This window comes from Triturus cristatus, chromosome 6 (assembly GCF_964204655.1).
Source record: "Triturus cristatus chromosome 6, aTriCri1.1, whole genome shotgun sequence".
Lineage (NCBI taxonomy): Eukaryota > Metazoa > Chordata > Amphibia > Caudata > Salamandridae > Triturus > Triturus cristatus.
Genome location: NC_140589.1, coordinates 239,407,248 through 239,425,284, shown reverse-complemented (window position 1 = coordinate 239,425,284; position 18,037 = coordinate 239,407,248). Strand labels below are relative to the sequence as shown.

Below are 18,037 nucleotides of genomic sequence, written 5' to 3'. Positions count from 1 at the left end.
AAACGCGTAAGGCCAAGGGATAATCACGGAATGGGAAGCAGTTTGTTTTTTCAAATAAAGGTTGTTACCTACCTGAACACGGAGTGCGGCTCCATCTCTGAGCAATATATATATATATATATATATATATATATATATATATATATATATATATATATATATATATATGTTTTCACTGAAAAAAACAAAGGTTACAGTGAGGTTATAGTTAGGCTCAGGTTCCACTAATTTAAAACCAGTGAAATTCAGCAGTTATACCTAGCTGAGCTACGCATAACTCGTGCCCCTGCAACACACTGCTCATGACCTCACATATTGCATCACTCATGACATGGTCAGTGACATCACTCATGACATCGCTCATGACATTTCAACTGATGGCATCATCCACAAAATCTCTGATGCACCCACTCACACCCCCATATAACCTTTCATATATCCACTCCAACTTCTACACTACCATTCTCAAAACCATTGACATACCCATACCAGTACTTACACACCCACTCTCTGTTTCATAGGTCTACACACACATCCATTCAGTCACCCATACAGCCACTCATACACCAACTCGCTCACTTCTTCAGCCACAGATATATCCACTCATACAGTCACTCTCACACAGTCAGGCACTCCTAGAGCTACTCACACACCTACTCACTCACCCAGGGAATGACTCACACAGCCATTTACTCACCTTTACAGTTATACACACTCACTCACTTATTCATACAGATAGTAACACATACTCACTCACCTATACAGTCAATGACACAAGCACACACTCACCCATACAGCCACTATCACAATCCCTCACTCGCACATACAGTCACTCATATACTCCAACACTCACCTATACTGCCTTTCAGATATCCAGTTACTCACCCATATATCACTGACACATTCATTTACTCACTGACGCACCCATACATACACTCAGGCACCTATAGAGCCCCTCACTTACATACTCACTAACCCATACAGCCACTGACTCTCCCACTCACTCATTCATGCAGGCAGTCACACAACCTGTCTCACCAAGCCACACAGACACTCATACACCTATACATATACTCAGACACCCAATCAATCACCCATGCCGTCACTCATGTACCCACTCATCAACCCATAAAGCCACTTAGACACCATCTGACAGAGTGATACAGACATTCTCAAAACCTAGTCACTCACCCATACATTCACTAAGACACCTAATCACTCACTTATACAGTCAGTATCGTAAACACTGAATCATCCATACAGGCACTAATACAGCCATTGATTCATCGATACACCTTGTTATATATATTTGACACTCACAATTTTTTTAAAACAACCACTGGATTATGTCATCAGTGATGTCACTTGAGATGTCATCAGTGAGATCACTGACCATATCATGAGTGATGTAATATGTGAGGTCATAAGTAGTGTGTTGCGGGGGCATGAGTTATAGTTAGCTCAGCTAACTATAACTGCTAAATTTCACCGGTTTTAAACGAGTGAAAGCCTACTACTTTCTCATGACCTTTGCTTTTTTCTGTGAATTTCTAAGGGTTTTTTAATTCTATTTCCTAACTATATTAGCCCTGTAACCTTTGTTTTTTTCACTGAGTGTCTAAGGTTTTTTAAATGCTAATTCCTGACTATAACGTCCCTGTAACCTTTGTGTTTTTCAGTGATTTTCTAAGGTTTTTTAAAATTCTATTTCTTAATTGTAACATCCATTTTTTAAGTAAGCTTCTAAGATTTTTGTATTTTCTTTCTATAGTTGGATATTGTACATTATAAATATATTATATACCACTCATTTTTTATTTAATATGTGTTTATCCGAAAGTACATTAATAACTGTTTTTATTTTTAAGAATTATTTGAGTCGGCATAAAATTGCCGCATTTACCGTGGAGAATGAGTGATCAGCAAATGTATTTCGCATACTGAAAAATACACAGAAAGAAATTTTTAAAGTACAGTTTAAAAAGTCTAGATATATAGTAAAATATTGTTTTAACTTTTCATTCTGTGATCAATTTATGAGAAAACCACCCTTACCAAAAAGTTTAATATTTGGACTACCAACATCATCGCAAGAACATCGGTAGTCACGAAGAGCGCGTGGTTTGTATAAAGTGTAAAATAAATATATAGACATGTTGTACAGTATATTAAACAGTAGAGCTTTATTAGTGTACTATTCAAACACATATGTTTGTAGTCAGTTTCCCGAAAAATCGTCTTCAAAACTATTTTCTTTTTTGGAAGAAATATCGGTAGTCGGGAAGAGCCCATGTTTTGTACAAATTGTAAAACATATGTAAACACATGTATAGACTCATTCTATAATATGTTTAACAGTAGATGTGTATTTCTACATTGTTTAAACATATTTTAGAGTAAGTGTGACAGTAGGTGCTTACATTCCACAGCTTTAAAGCTTTGCTTTTACGTTTATATTATTCAAACCTACTTATATATTCCATTTCCAGTGGCCACGATTATGTACGTAGTTGCAAAAATCATGTGATCTGAAAAGACTGTGATATGATTGGATAAAACAGTTTTCAACTATATTTTTTTCTTGAATCCTCCATTCATTGGGGAATAATTCTGAGCAGGTGTGTGTGCAGTGGAGAACTCATTGATGAGAATGGGTGCATGAGTATCACCTCATTGAATGGATTAGTGCAAGGGAAGTGCCTGGGTTATTGTATGAGTGCATAGATAGTGCCCGGGTGACTGGGTGAGTGCATGGATTGTGCCTGGGTGATTAGATGAGTGCATGGGTACTGCTGGGTAATAGGATTAGTGCATAGGTACTGCCTCAGTGTATGGATAAGTGCAATGGTAGTACCTGTGTGATTGCATGAGTGTATGGGTAGTGCTTGGGTGATTGGTTGAGTGCATGGGTAGTGCCTGAGTAAATGGATGGGTACATTTGGAATGTAATTTGTATAAAGGACAAAAACGTTATGTCCATACCAGTGAATTCAGTTTGTAGATTATATTGTTGTTTTAGCTCTTTGTGGTTAGTTTTGACACTGTTAGCATTTATAAAATCTAAGTACAAGAATGGTACAGCACTCTCATACAAAGCAACCACTGATGGCAATTTCTTCAATGTTACACTCTGTGATCATGAGAAAGGTAGCAAATGAAATCATGTCTTTATTTTAGACTACACTATCTCCACTTGTGAATGGAGAGCATCTGCTAATGGTAACCCTTTCCCTCTCTTTCGAAAAAAGATTCCTATCTATCTGTGTTCGCTATGTTTTTTTGATCATCGTAGACAACAGTTTATTACATAGTACTGAGTTAGAAATGTAAGCTTGCCATTACTTAAATTGTGTCATCACTCCTCAACATTTAAACAATGTTCTGTCTCTTTAACATCCTTCCCCCCAATACACTCTTAGCTCAGTGTACCTAACAACCCAGTGGAACCAGCATGTCACAAGTTCACAGCACATTATAGAAGGATCATGCTACTTCCAAATGAGATACAGCAGGTGTGGTTCACTCCACAGATTAAAGAGCATATCCATGTCTGTATTACATTTCTTTTTTAAAACAACATCCAATAATAAGACTTCTTCCTAAGGCATCCAACATACTACCTAATTGTATTTTCTTTCATGATGACAGTATCATTGAAATATGTATTTTTTACAACATTTTTTAGAACCTCCAATTTAACTGCTTTCCCTTTAGAAAACTACCTCATTCAGTTCCAGCCTTCTCCTGACTATTATTACTCCTTCACTTCAAAATACTTAGAGTATGTATTTTGGGCCACACCTATATCTATCGAACTAAACAGGCTGCAAAATAGAGAGGTACTGATAGGGACTTGGGTTTGCCAAATGTGCAGATTACTTGGTTTGGCCAGAGAGGGTTAAAGTTTCATCAGTTGGTGGCTTTCGTTAAATCCATTGTTCATTCCCATGCTCCTCACCTCATGTTTGTGCACTGTGGTGGCAATGACCTAGGCACATTGACTGGGGTAGGGCTGGATATCCTAATGTAAGAAACCTTTGCAGAACTGATGTCTCTTTTCCCTCACACTGTCCTGGTGTACTCTAATATATGCCAAAGACTGAAATGTAAGTGGTCAAATCTATTCTATCCACAGGTTGACAGAGCCAGGAAACATGTTTCTGCATTCCCTAGAGACCAACGCGTGGGCTGTCTCTAAAATAAGAATCTGCATTTTGACATGTATGGAATTTATAGAAATGATGGAGTGCACTTTACAGATGAAAGCAACAGGGTGTTTCTAAGTAACCTGAAACTCTGCATCCGGTCTTATGTATAGCAGCTAAATAAATACACACAACCAACACAACAGCTCTTGTCAGAGCCACCCCAGTACCCGAAATACTGACAAGTTCTTTTTAAAGGGGTTTTTTTCTTCAGTTTTTGGGGATCTTCGTGATGACGTTGCAATCAGTGCAGACACGTCACGAAAACGGAAAACAAAAGCAGACATTCAGTGACCACCCACACATCCAAAAATAATATGTAAAGATTATTTTGTACATTACCCTACACATATTACTATTTACATACTTCTTTAAAAGCATGTTTAAACTTATGTATTTGTACTAAGTTTATTTAAAATCCATCTTTTAAACCTATTTTCTATTTTCGCGGTGATTCGGGACGTCGGGGTGATGTCGTTAACCGTGGCGATTGACACTTTTCCATCAAGTCTAAAACACATATATGCACACATACCACAGTATTTTACACACTTGGAGTTTCTTACAGCATTCTCTGAAGTCATGGTTTTGTAGAGAGCTTCTATAAAAACCATCCCTAAACATATTTTATCTTTTTGCTGTGACTCCGGAGATCAGTACCCGTGATTTCAGCGGATACGTCACAAAAACAGAAACAAAATCAGACATTCAATCACCATGCATCAACAACACATCCAAAAATAATATGTATGTAAAATAGTCCATTCTGAACATTGCCCGACACATATTACTAGATACATACTTCTTTCAAAGCATTTTTAAACTCATGTTTTTGTTTAAGTTACTTTAAAAACCATCTTTCAGACCTATTTTTCCATTATCGCAGTTATTTGGGAGCTCGCGACGTCTCCGTTAACTGCAACAGTCGCACTGTCTTGTAGTTCCTACAAATCTATATAGGATCTGCACGTTTAGACAACATAAACTGTGGGACTGGTGTCCAGACTGATTCCAGACACCCCCACCGGATTTGTTCACCTGTAGACCAGCTAGCTCACAGTGGGGCCAATTCACAGAACTAATCTGAGATAAAATCCTAAACTTACTACTTTTGGTATTCACAGAAGGCAGTAGTAAAGTTAGGAGTGCTAACTTTACTACTACTAAATGCTTTCTGTGTATACCAACAATAGTAAGTTTAGGATTTTATCTCAGATTACTTCTGTGAATCAGCCCCAGTGTCACCATGTGCCCCTTCTTACCAAGGAGTGCCAACTATCGAACATGACAACCCTGACCCCTCAGGGATTGTGGAAACAGTACAGTACTTTTTGCTCAGTCACACGTGCTCACTTTGTCTCAGAGAGATACACAGAAAAAAACGATGGGAACTTTTTCAATAAGCATTTATTGAACCATCATCATTCTAGTGTAAAATACGTGTGCTGCAACAGCCATAAGACAGAAACAGATGTATACGGTTATAAGCACCAATAGAGTAAATAGATGGTAGAATTCTACCATAGTGCTAAAACAATGGAAATATGCAGGCATATAAATACATGACAGTAATAATACACACTCCTACGAGGCTAACCCTAACTAGATGTACTTAAATAGCATATTAAATCCCCTTAGGGTGAAGCCAACCCGATTACCTGAAGTGAGAGAATGAAGGACCCCATCTTGGTCTCGAGTTGGTCACCCCGCAAGGGATGCCAGACCACTGCGTGCTGGAGTACCTGCTTTCAGGGACCTCAGCGTCTTGTGTCAGCCTGTCAGCATGGAAGTCATTCTCCTTTGCCTGTCCCAGCAAAGATATGTTTTTTATATACCCAAAAGTTACCCTCAGCAGTTCTACCTTGCTGTGTCATGACGGCCGAGGATGACAATAGTGATGAACCTTATACACAGTTATCAAGTAGGAGATGGTAATCCTGCTGTGATTCTGTGAATCCTCATGCATAATAAATAAGGCTAGTTTTCAGAGTTAACCACACCACATTTATGCAGCACCTAATTAGGTAAAAGGTCAGCACCAAAACAGTTATGTAGTACAATAGCAGGGTAAATGGAGTTGAAAGGTTAGGTGACTATCCAGGACTATATTGGGGTGAATTGTGAATCATAATAGCGCCTTTTGCACACATATTACAGTATTTTACACACTAGGGTTTTATTACAGTACACTTCAAACTCAAGTTTTTCTAGTGTATTTCTAGAACAACCATTTCTAAAACCTATTTTCCATTTTCGCGCTGAGGCTGGAGATCACAATGATGTTGGTCACTCTGATCCCCGAAGTTATGTTATGAAAGCAGAAAGCAAAAGAAGGAACTCAATAGCCACCACCATATTCTAAAATTATAAATATGTAATTAATTCTAACCATCACAGTAAATAACTCACTATATAAATAACTCTATAAAACATTTATCAAAATCTCAATATCTCTGTAACAGTGCGTATTAATAATTCACTGATATTTTTTTTATGTTTCCACTAATATTCACAATGATGGTGATAGTCGTGATTAGGGGTGGGCAGAGAACTCCGCACCGCCAGCAGAGCGGAGTCAGCCAGCCACCCATGCCCCCTGGCCCGGTCCCTGCTTCTGAATGTAGCCAGGCCGGGAAGACCCTCCCTGGGCCCTGTTGAACCCCCATCCCCAGCGCCCGGACATTCCGATGGCTTGAAGGACAGGGGGGATCCCGCACCCTGGGGCCCGCCGGATGGAGCTTCGGCCCGAGCCAGGTACCAGCTTCCGAACCCTAGCCAGGCAGGGGAGAGCCTTCCGGAGCCCCGGTGGACTCCCGTCCCCAGCGCCCGGAATCTCGACTGGCTTGCAGGACGGGGGGGCTCCCGCACCCCGGGGCCTGCTGGACGGAGCTCGAGCCCCAGGCCCGGTCCCAGATTCCGAACCCTAGCGAGGCCGGGGAGAGCCTCCCCAGGCTCCAGTTTACCCCTATGCCCAGCACCCGGACCCTTGGCTAGCTTGCAAGACGGGGGCTCCCACACCCCAGGGCCCGATGGACAGAACTCGAGCCCCGGGCCCGGTCCCAGCTTCCGAGCCCTAGCCAGGCTGGGGAGAGCCTCTTCGGGCCCCGGTGGACCCTCGTCCCCAGCGCCTGGACCCTCCGCTGGCTTGCACGACAGGGAGATCCCGCACCCCGGAGCTCGCCAGACGGAGCTCGAGCCCTGGGCCCCATCCCAGCTTCCGAACCGTAGCCAGGCTGAGGAGAGCCTCCCCAGGCCCCGGTAGATCCCCGTTCCCAGCGCCCAGACCTTCGGCTGGCTTGCAGGACAGGGGGCTCCAGGGGCCCGCCAGACGGAGCTCGAGCCCCAGGCCCGGTCCCAGCTTCCGAACCCAAACCAGGCTGGTGGGAGCCTCCCGGGACCCGGTGGACCCCAGCACCCAGACACTCGGCTGGCTTGCAGGATGGGGTGCTCCTACACCCTGGCGCCTGCTGGACAGAGCTCGAGCCCTGGGCCCGGTCCCAGCTTCCGAACCCAAACCAGGCTGGTGGGAGCCTCCCGGGACCCGGTGGACCGCAGCACCCAGACACTTGGCTGGCTTGCAGGACGGGGGGCTCCTGCACCCTGGGGCCTGCCGGACGGACCTCGAGCCCAGGGCCCGGTCCCAGCTTCTGAGCCCTAGCCAGGCCGGGGAGAGCCTCCCCAGGCCCCGGTGGACCCCCATCCCCAGCTCCCAGACTCTCGGCTGGAACCAAGGAGGGTTACCCAAGCTACATCCTCTCCCCGCCGGCCTGCCTGGGAGCCCATTTTCCTCAACTATTAACCCTGGAGAAACACAAAAGTTTGAGATATCCCGGCTGGCTGGCAGGCCGGCCATCTGGTCACCCAGCCCACAGGGTCATCTGGTTGCCTGGCCAGCAGGGCCATCTGGTTGCCCAGCCCGCAGGGCCATCTGGTTGACCAGCCTACAGGGCAATCTGGTCACCCAGCCTGCAGGGCCATCTGGTCGCGCAGCCAGGTGACCAGAAGGCCCAGGAAGACCCAGCGCCCAGATGGCCTGAGACAGCTGGACCCAGTCACCCTTGCAGTCCGACGGCAGCGAGGGTGGCCAAGTGATCCGAGGCCACTGCTCAGGAGGCTCCTTCCCCAGGGCTGCTCAACTTCCTTCTCAACTTGTTTGGGAGCAGGGAGAAGATGGGGAGCCTGGCTCGCCCAGGCCATCTGGTCACCCTTCTGACCCTCAAGGGATGGTGACCCCCATCCCTGCACCCTGGAGGCACAGGGATGGGAGGGGGAGGCCCCCGTGCTGGAGGGCACGTAGTGGAGGCAGCCTTCCGTGAGCCGACATCACCCCCTCCACATCCCTCCCACCATACCGGTGGCAGAGTAACCCAGCCCTGGGTGTGGTGGAGGAGGGCATCCGCGGGCACCCACGCACGGAAAGACAAAAGAGGATGACTTTCAATAGATTTCAGCGAGGTAGCTACTCTGCCACTTATGAAACCCTGACCCAGAATCAGGTCGTCTACGAATGATTCAGCACCGGGTGCCCCATGAACATGCGGTGCACTAAGGGTGATGGGGCGGCCCCTTTTCGTCTGTGCTCCGGTCCCCCAGTAAGCGGCTCTACGCACCGGTCCCCCGAGAGACGCCGGCTAGCCCAGGCCAACCGAGGCTCCACGGCACTGCGGTATCGTTACGGTTTAGGGGGGATTCTGACTTAGAGGCGTTTAGTCATAATCCCACAGATGGTAGCTACGCCCCATTGGCTCCTCAGCCAAGCACATACACCAAATGTCTGAACCTGCGGTTCCTCTCGTACTGAGCAGGATTACTATTGCAACAACTCATCATCAGTAGGGTAAAACTAACCTGTCTCATGATGGTCTAACACCAGCTCGCTTTCCCTATTAGTGGGTGAACAATCCAATACTTGGTGAATTCTGCTTCACAATGATAGGAAGCGCCGACATCGATGGATCAAAAAGTGAAGTTGCTATGAATGCTTGGCCACCACACGCCAGTTATCCCTGTGGTAACATTTCTGACACCTTCTGCTTGAAACCCAAAAAGTCAGAAGGATTGTGAGGCCCCACTTTCACAGTCTGTATTCATACTGAAAATTGAGATTAAGCAAGCTTTTGCCATTCTGCTCCGCGGGAGGTTTCTGTCCACCCTGAGCTTACCTTAGGACATCTGCATTATCATTTGACAGGTGTACAGCTGCAGTCAAACACCCCACCTGCCACTGTCCCCAGAGCAGGTCACGCTGGGTGCTTGGAGCCAGAAGTGAGAGCCCCACGGGGCTCACCCCCCGCCTCACCGGGTTAGTGAAAAAACAATAAGAGTAGTGGTATTTCACCGGCGGCCCGAGGGCCTCCCACTTATCCTTCACCTCTCATGTCTCTTCACAAAGCCAGACTAGAGTCAAGCTCAACAGGACCTTCTTTCCCCGATGATTCTGCCAAGCCCGTTCCCTTGGCTGTGGTTTCGCTAGATAGTAGGTACGAACAGTTGGAATCTCATTCATCCATTCATGCTCATCACAAATTAGATGACAAGGCATTTGGCAATTTTGTACCACCTTACAGTGGCTCTTTCTGGGTTATTATTATGCTGCCCATCAGCGCCAAACGGCCTTGCTTACAACGACGCTCGCTCCTGAGAGGTATGGCCACAATGAAAGCAACCTCACTGGAGCTGGGAAGCGGGTGATGGTTTGTCATAAACAGCCGAGCTTAAGAGAGTCATAGTTACTCCTGCTGTTTATCCGCGCTTCATTGAATTTCTTCACTTCGACATTCATGGCACTAGTCAGAAATCACATTAGGTCAACACCCGCCTCGGGTCTTCGCTATGCTTGGTTTTAATTAAACAGTCATATTCTCCTGGTCTGCACCAGTTCTAAGTCACCTGCTAGGTGCCGGCCGAGGCAGAACACCGGCCCCACTCTCCCGGGGAAGGGGTACGGGGAGAGGCGACCACCGCAGCTGGGGCGATCCACAGGAAGGACCCGGCTTGCGTCCAGCCAAAGCGTGCACCCAGCCCCACTTCACGCCCCAGCCCGACCGACCCAGCCTTTAGAGCCAATCCTTATCCCGAAGTTACGGATCTGGCTTGTGGACTTCCCTTAACTACATTGTTCCAACATGCCAGAGGCTGTTCACCTTGGAGACCTGCTGCAGATATGGGTACGCCCCGGCGTGAGATTTACAACATCTCCCCCAGATTTTCAAGGATCAGCGAGAGCTCACCGGAAGCCACCGGAACCGCAACGCTTTCCAAAGCTCGGGCCCCTCTCTCAGGGCGAACACATTCCAGGGCGCCCTGCCCTTCACAAAGAAAAGAGATCTATCACCGGGACTACTGCCGGCTTTTCCTGGATCGTTTGCGGTACCACACTGGATGCTTCAAGGGCGCCCGTCTCTGCCACTCCGGGTTCGGGGATCTGAACCTGACTCCCTTTCGATCGGCCGAGGGCAATGGAGGCCATCGCCCGTCCCTTCCAAACGGCGCTCGCCCATCTCTTAGGACCGACTGATCCATGTTCAGCTGCTGTTCACATGGAACCCTTCTCCACTTCGGCCTTCAAAGTTCTCGTTTGAATACTTGCTACTACCACCAAGATCTGCACCTGCGGCGGCTCCACCCGGGCCCTCGCCCTGGGCTTCCGTGCGCACCGCAGTGGCCCTCCTACTCGTCACGTCTTAGCCCCTGCGGCCAGGTATGGGCCCGACACTACAGCGCCATCCATTTTCAGGACTAGTTGATTCAGCAGGTGAGATGTTACACACTCCTTAGTGGATTCCGACTTCCATGGCCACCGTCCTGCTGTCTATATCAACCAACACCTTTTCTGGGGTCAGATGAGCGTTGGCATCGGACGCCTTAACCCGGTGTTCGGTTCATCCTGCAGCACCAGTTCTGCTTACAAAAAGTGGCCCACTAGGCACTTGCATTCTATGCCTGGCTCCAAGCCAGCAAGCCGGGCTTCTTACCCAATTAAAGTTTGAGAATAGATTGAGATCGTTTCGGCCCCAAGACCTCTAATCATTCGCTTTACCAGATAAAACTGGGGCTCCAAGCGCCAGCTATCCTGAGGGAAACTTCGGAGGGAACCAGCTACTAGAAGGTTCGATTAGTCTTTTGCCCCTTTACCCAAGTCGGATGACCGATTTGAACGTCAGGACCGCTACTGACCTCCACCAGAGTTTCCTCTGGCTTTACCATGCCCAGGCATAGTTCACCATCTTTCGGGTCCTAACACACACGCTCATGCTCCACCTCCCCGACGGAGTGGGCGACACGGGCCGGTGGTGTGTCCGCCGCTGGAAGCGCAGCGGGATCCCCCCTCAGCCAGCACGCGCCAGCCCTCACCGTCATTGCACCACAGGGTTTCACTCGGCCCTCCAACTCGCGATCGTGTTAGATTCCTTGGTCTGTGTTTCAAGACGGGTCAGGTGGGTAACTGACATCGCCTGCAGACCCCTGGCAACTGGCATGGGCCTCCCCACCCAGCGGCGTGACACGGTCGAGGCTCACTGAGCACAGTCTGCCTCAGTCGACAGTTGCACCGGGAGCAGGGGGCCCCGTCCCCCCTTTCCCACATTGAAGTGCCCCGAGGAGGAACGGCCGGGAGAAGGTGCCCAGGGGAGGGCGCGGAGGTAGTCAAATCTCCCTCGGCCCCACGGACAAAGTAAAGCTGCTGCCAGGGGGGCTGAAACACCCTCTGCCGGAGTGGAGGGCCACCTGCCACCCCGGAGCCTTCCCAGCCGACCCGGAGCCAGTTGTGGCACATCACCATTGAGGAAATGCACTCTGCAGGGGCCGGGTAGGGCCCGGGCGCCTGTCCCACAGAGGGGATCTAGAGCTCCCAGGCCACCAACCTTCCCACCGTGTTGAATCCTCTGGACAGACTGCATGGACCCCACCCGTTTACCTCTCAACAGTTTCACGCCCTCTTGAACTCTCTCTTCAAAGTTATTTTCAACTTTCCCTTACGGTACTTGTTGTGCTATCGAACTCGCGCCCGTATTTAGCCTTAGATGGAGTTTACTACCCGCTTTGGGCTGCATCACCAAGCAACCCGAATCCGAGAATACCCGATCCCGGTGCGCCAGGGGCCACTACCAGCCTAACACCGTCCAAGAGGTGAGCCTCGATCAAAAGGACTTGGGCCCCCTGAGTAACGCCGGGGAGTTGGTCTTCTGTACGCCACATTTCCTGTGCCCGCCGCCGGGCAGGGATTCACCGCTGGGCTCTTCCCTCTTCACTCGCCATTACTGGGGGAATCCTAGTTCGTTTTTTTCCCTCCCCCTAGTAACATGTTTCAATTTAGCGGGTCGCCACATCTGATCTGAGGTCGTAGTCGGAAAACTCAGAAGGGCCTTTTTAGGGTGGGGGGGGTGATCCCAGCCCGGGGAGGCACTGCCATTCGGTTTCCCCCCACCGCGGGGGTCATGCCGGGTGAGCATCGGTTCTGTATCAGGAGGGCCCATCACTGTGCCCCTCCCAGAGAAAGGGACAGGGGTTGGGGGCCGCCCCCGTTCCCTGTCCCTCAGTCGGTCGGGTCCTCCCCCAGCAGAGGAAGACCCGCCGAGGCCCAGTCCTCAACTAAGTGCCCCATGCCACCACCGACCGCCCTGCCGGCTGGGACAAGCCAGGGCAGGGTCGGGCCCTGTGCCTATGATGTGCTTGCAGGAGGCGGCCAAGAGCTTCAGGCTGGCGCCGTCGGTCGCTTGGGCCGCTCCGCCATTAATGATCCTTCCACAGGTTCACCTAAGAAAACCTTGTTACGACTTTTACTTCCTCTAGATAGTCAAGTTTGATCGTTTTCTTGGCGCTCCGCCAGGGCCGTTGCCGACCCTAGCTGGGCCGATCCGAGGATCTCACTAAACCATCCAATCGGTAGTAGCGACGGGCGGTGTGTACATATGGCAGGGACTTAATTAACGCAAGCTTATGACCCGCACTTACTGGGAATTCCTCGTTCATGGGAAATAATTGCAATCCCTATCATGAACGGGGTTCAGCGGGTTACCCGCACCTGTCGGTGAAGGGTAGTCACACGCTGATCCGTTCAGCGTAGCGAGCGTGCAGGCCCGGACATCTAAGGGCATCACAGACCTCTTATTGCTTGATCTCGTGTTGCTGAACGCCACTTGTCCCTCCAAGAAGTTCGACGCCGACCGCTGGGGGTCGAATAACTAGTTAGCATGGAGGAGTCCCGTTCATTATTGGAATTAACCAGACAAATCGCTCCACCAACTAAGAGCGGCCATGCACCACCACCCACAGAATCGAGAAAGAGCTATCAATCTGTCAATCCTTTCCGTGTCCGGGCCGGGTGAGATTTCCCATGTTGAGTCAAATTAAGCCACAGGCTGCACTCCTGGTGGTGCCCTTCGGTCAATTCCTTTAAGTTTCAGATTTGCAACCATACTCCCCCAGGAACCCAAAGACTTTGGTATCCCGGAAGCTGCTCGGTGTGTCATGGGAATAACGCCGCCGGATCGCTAGTTGGCATCGTTTATGGTCGGAACTACACGGTATCTGATCATCTTCGAACCTCCGACTTTCGTTCTTGACTAATGAAAACATTCTTGGCAAATGCTTTCACTTTGGTTCGTCTTGCGCCGGGTCCAAGAATTTCACCTCTAGTGGCACAATACAAATGCCCCCGGATGTCCCTCTCAATCATGGGCCCAGTTCCGTAAAGCAACAAAATAGAACCGGAGTCCTGATCCATTATTCCCAGCTGAAGTATTCAGGCGACCGGCCTGCTTTGAACACTCTAATTGTTTCAAAGTAAATGCTTTGGACCTGTAAGAAATGGAAGTTCAAAGGAATGGCAAGTAGACGATGATGAAGTTAAACACCAACAGGACCCCCAGGACACTCAGTCAAGAGAATCAAGGGGTCGCCGAGAGGCAGAGGCTGGGACAGGCGGTAGCTCACCTCGCAGCAGACCACCAGCTCGATCCCAAGATCCAACTATGACCTTTTTAACTGCAGCAACTTTAATATACGCTATTGGGGCTGGAATTACCGCGGCTGTTGGCACTAGACTTGCCCTCCAATGGATCCTCGTTAAAGGATTTAAAGTGTACTCATTTCAATTACAGGGCCTCAAAAGAGTCCTGTATTGTTATTTTTCGTCACTACCTCCCCAAGTCGGGAGTGCGTAATTTGCACGCCTGCTGCCTTCTTCGGATGTGGTAGCCGTTTCTCAGGTTCCCTTTCCGGAATCGAACCCTAATTCCCCATTACCCGTGGTCACCATGGTAGGCACAGAAAGTACCATTGAAAGTTGATAGGGCAGACATCCGAATGTATCTTCGCCGTCACTGGGACGTGCGATTGGCCCAAGGTTATCTAGAGTCACCAAAGTAGCTGGGCCAGCCCGAATTGGTCTTTGTCTGATTAATGCACGCATCCCGAGAGGTCAGCACTCGTCGGCATGTATTAGCTCTAGAATTACCACAGTTATCCAAGTAACAGATGGAGCGATCAAAGGAACCATAACTGATTTAATGAGCCATTTGCAGTTTCACTGTACCAGCTGTGTGTACTTACACATGCATGGCTTAATCTTTGAGACAAGCATATGCTACTGTTAGGATCAACCAGGTATCCGCACCTGCTGACGGGGTGGATTCGGTAGCCGCTTGCCCGTCTTCCCGACCGGCAACCTTCGCACACCACTCCCTCTCAGGAGCATACTAGGGGAAGGAGCCCACATGCCTGGGCGGGAGGGCTCGCTGGAGGGATGGAGAGGTGCGGTCGCATGGGCACCGGTGGGCCCAGCCCAGAAGGGAGAGGCGTTCTGAGGCACAGCCTGAGCTAGACGCAGGGGTGCCAAAGCCTGGTGGCAGCAGCACCCCACGGAACGGTCGTTCCGAGCTGCTGCAGATTTTGCGCTGGGCGGAGAGGGGCGACGGCGTGGTGCGCAGGGCCTATGGACCTGCAGGGCGGCAGCATCCAAGGGCCTGGCACCACCCAACCCCTTCTACTCGGGACAGACCACAGGGGTACACGAGCTGGTGGGGCCGCTCGGCCTTCGCTCTGCTGGGCAGGGTGAAGGGGTCAGCCGAGGCTGGCCAAGCTTTCCATCCCTAAAGTAGAGTATAGGAGTACAGCTGGGCCCTCCCCAGGCAGGCCGCCCTGCACAGGGGATGCCGGCTTCGTGTCCCTGCCTGCTCCTGGGTAAAGCAGGTTCGGAGGAAAGGCCCATCGTGAATGGGCTGAGAGGCAAACGTGCGGGTGGGCCTGGGTTCTGCCTTCCCCTGTCTCAGAATCGCCAGACCTCACGGAGATCTGACTGACCCTCCTCCTAGTAATCAGAAGGAAAATGACCCCCCTTTCTTGTAATCTGTGCACACCGAGTGACAGAGGAGACCCAAGGCGCGAACGTGCCCGACCTCTAGGATCCCTTGCTGGGATTGGGGAGGCAAATAAGCCCTCATCGGGTCTTCCAGGGTCACCCCATTGGAAAGAATTGTGAGGGACCAGATGGCCGAGAGGATAGATGTGACCAGATGGCCGAGGAGAAAGGAGCGACCAGATGGCCGCCCTTGGTGCCCTAACGAAAGGGTGAGCGTGAGCCGAGGAATGGGGAGCCAGAGGCCCAGGGCCCCAGCTGGCCCTCAGCCATGGGGCTGCGAGGGGGGAGCCGGCGGGCCCTCTGACCTGGGGTCCGCGGACACCTTGACAAGCAGGCAAAGCGTGGAGGTCTACATGGGACAGACGGACCCCTGTCCCGGGCCTCTGGCATTGCGGCAGGCCGGGTTCCGGGGCCCTCGGCTGGAGCACCCGACCGGACAGAGTCCCTGGACCCAGCCAGGGCTCCTGAGCCCAGAGGCGCAGGGAAAGCCTCATCGGGCCTGCGGGACCATGTCCCGGGCACCATGCCACACAGCCGCCCTCCCCAGGTCCTCTTGGGCCCTTGATGGAGCTCCTGAACCCAGCCAAGCGAGGGGGGCTCCCTGTACATGACCGAACCCTGTCTCCGGCCTTTGGCATAGCGGCAGGCTGGGGGATGGAGCCCAGGGCTGGAGCACCCGACCCAGGGCCCAGCGGGCCCCTGGACCCAGCTGGGTCTCCCGGGCCCAGAGGTGCAGGCGAAGGCTCCCCGGGCCCATGGGACCCTGTCCCAGGCACCCTGCCACGTAGCAGGCCAGAGGACGGAGCCCGGGGTGGGGAGGCCACCCTCTCCGGGCCCTCAGGGGCCCCGGATGAAGCTCCTGAATCCAGCCAAGCGAGGGGGGCTCCACGGGCACAACCAAACCTTGTCTCGGGCCTTTGGCATAGCGGCAGTCTGATGGATGGGGCCCAGGGCTGGAGCACCTGACCCGGGGGACACTGGACCCAGTTGGGGCTTCAAGGCCCAGAGGCACAGGAGAAGCCTTCCCGGGCCCGCGGGACCAGTCCCACGCGGCAGTACCAAGGATAGACCCCGGGCTAGAGGGGCGTCCTGGCCTGTCTGGCTGCCAGCTGAGGACCGCTAGGCCGAGAGGGGTTCCAGTGTACGGTGTCCCTAGTAATCCGGAGCAAGGGTACCCCACTTTCTGGTAACCCGTGCTCACTGCGAGACTGAGGGGACCCTAGGTGCGAACACGTCCGACCTCCTGGACTCCTGGCTGGGATCGGGAAGGCAAATGAGCCCTCATTAGGACTTCCAGGGCAGCCCGGCCAACTGGTCGCCTCATTGCAAAGCATTGGGCGTGACCAGATGGCCAAGGGGAAAAGGCGCAACCAGATGCCCGGACCCGAAGGATGCCCATCTGCCCGCCCCGGGCCTTTGCAGGAGGGCTCCTGCCTGCTTTTGCAGGGCTCGGGGGGCTCTACTTCACGGGGGCTCGGAGACCCCGGCTATGCATCTGGCACGGGGAGGCCCGCAGGAGCTCTCGGGCTAGGACTGCCCATGACCAATGGACCAATGGAGCCCGTCCTAGGCACTTTGCCATGCTGCTGACCTGGAGGAGGGAGCCCCGGATGGTGGGGAGGTGTTGTCTGGGCCCAGCCCATCTGGTCCCAGGAGGGGTATTTCGGCATGCCCTGACCCTAGTAATCCGGAGGAAAGCTACCCTTCTTTCTGGGAACCCGTGTGCACTGAGTGACGGAGGGGACACAGGGCGCAGAGGCGCCTGACCTCCTGGAGTCCTGGCTGGGATCGTGGATGCAAACGAGCCCTCATCGGGAATTCCAGGCCGGCTCGGCCATCTGTTCATCCCATTGGAAAGCATTGCGCGTGACCAGATGGCTGAGGGGAAAGGTGCAACCAGATGGCTGGGACCAAAGGACGCCCATCTGCCCGCACCAAGCCTTCGCGGTAGGGTTCCTGCCTGCCCTTGCAGGGCTCGGGGGCTCCGCTTCCTGGGGGCTCAGAGACCCCAGCTGGATCACAGGCACGGGGATGCCCACAGGAGTTCTTGGGTCTGGACGCCCAGGTGAGGACTGCCCAGGACCGATGGAGCCCATCATGGGCACATTGCGATGCCACCGGCCTGGAGGAGGGAGCCCCAGATGGTGGCCAGGTGTTGTCTGGGCCCAGCCCATCTGGTCCCCGGCTGAGAACAGCCAACACTGGGAGGGGTATTCTGGCATATCCTGACCCTAGTAATCTGGAGGAAAGCTACCCCTCTTTCTGGGAACCCGTGCGCACCGAGTGACGGAGGGGACCAGGGGGGGGAGACGCCCGACCTCCTGGGGCCTTGGCTGGGATCGGGGAGGCGGACGAGCCCTTATCGGGACTTCCATGCCGGCCTTGCCATTTGGTTGCCCCATTGGAAAGCATTGCGCGTGACCAGATGGCTGAGGGGAAAAGGTGTGACCAGATGGCTGAGACCGAAGGACGC

General features: G+C 51.6%; 1 non-coding gene and 1 pseudogene across 1 annotated transcript; both read right to left on the bottom strand.

Annotated features, from left to right (window-relative positions):
- Positions 1-8,613: 8,613 nt before the first annotated feature.
- On the bottom strand, positions 8,614-12,546 carry LOC146816714 (28S ribosomal RNA). Its single transcript, XR_014965082.1, has one exon. It is a non-coding gene; the product is annotated as a 28S ribosomal RNA (ribosomal RNA).
- A 390-nt stretch (positions 12,547-12,936) lies between these two features.
- Positions 12,937-14,813, bottom strand: LOC146816713 (18S ribosomal RNA; annotated as a pseudogene).
- Between the last annotated feature and the right edge of the window lie 3,224 nt (positions 14,814-18,037).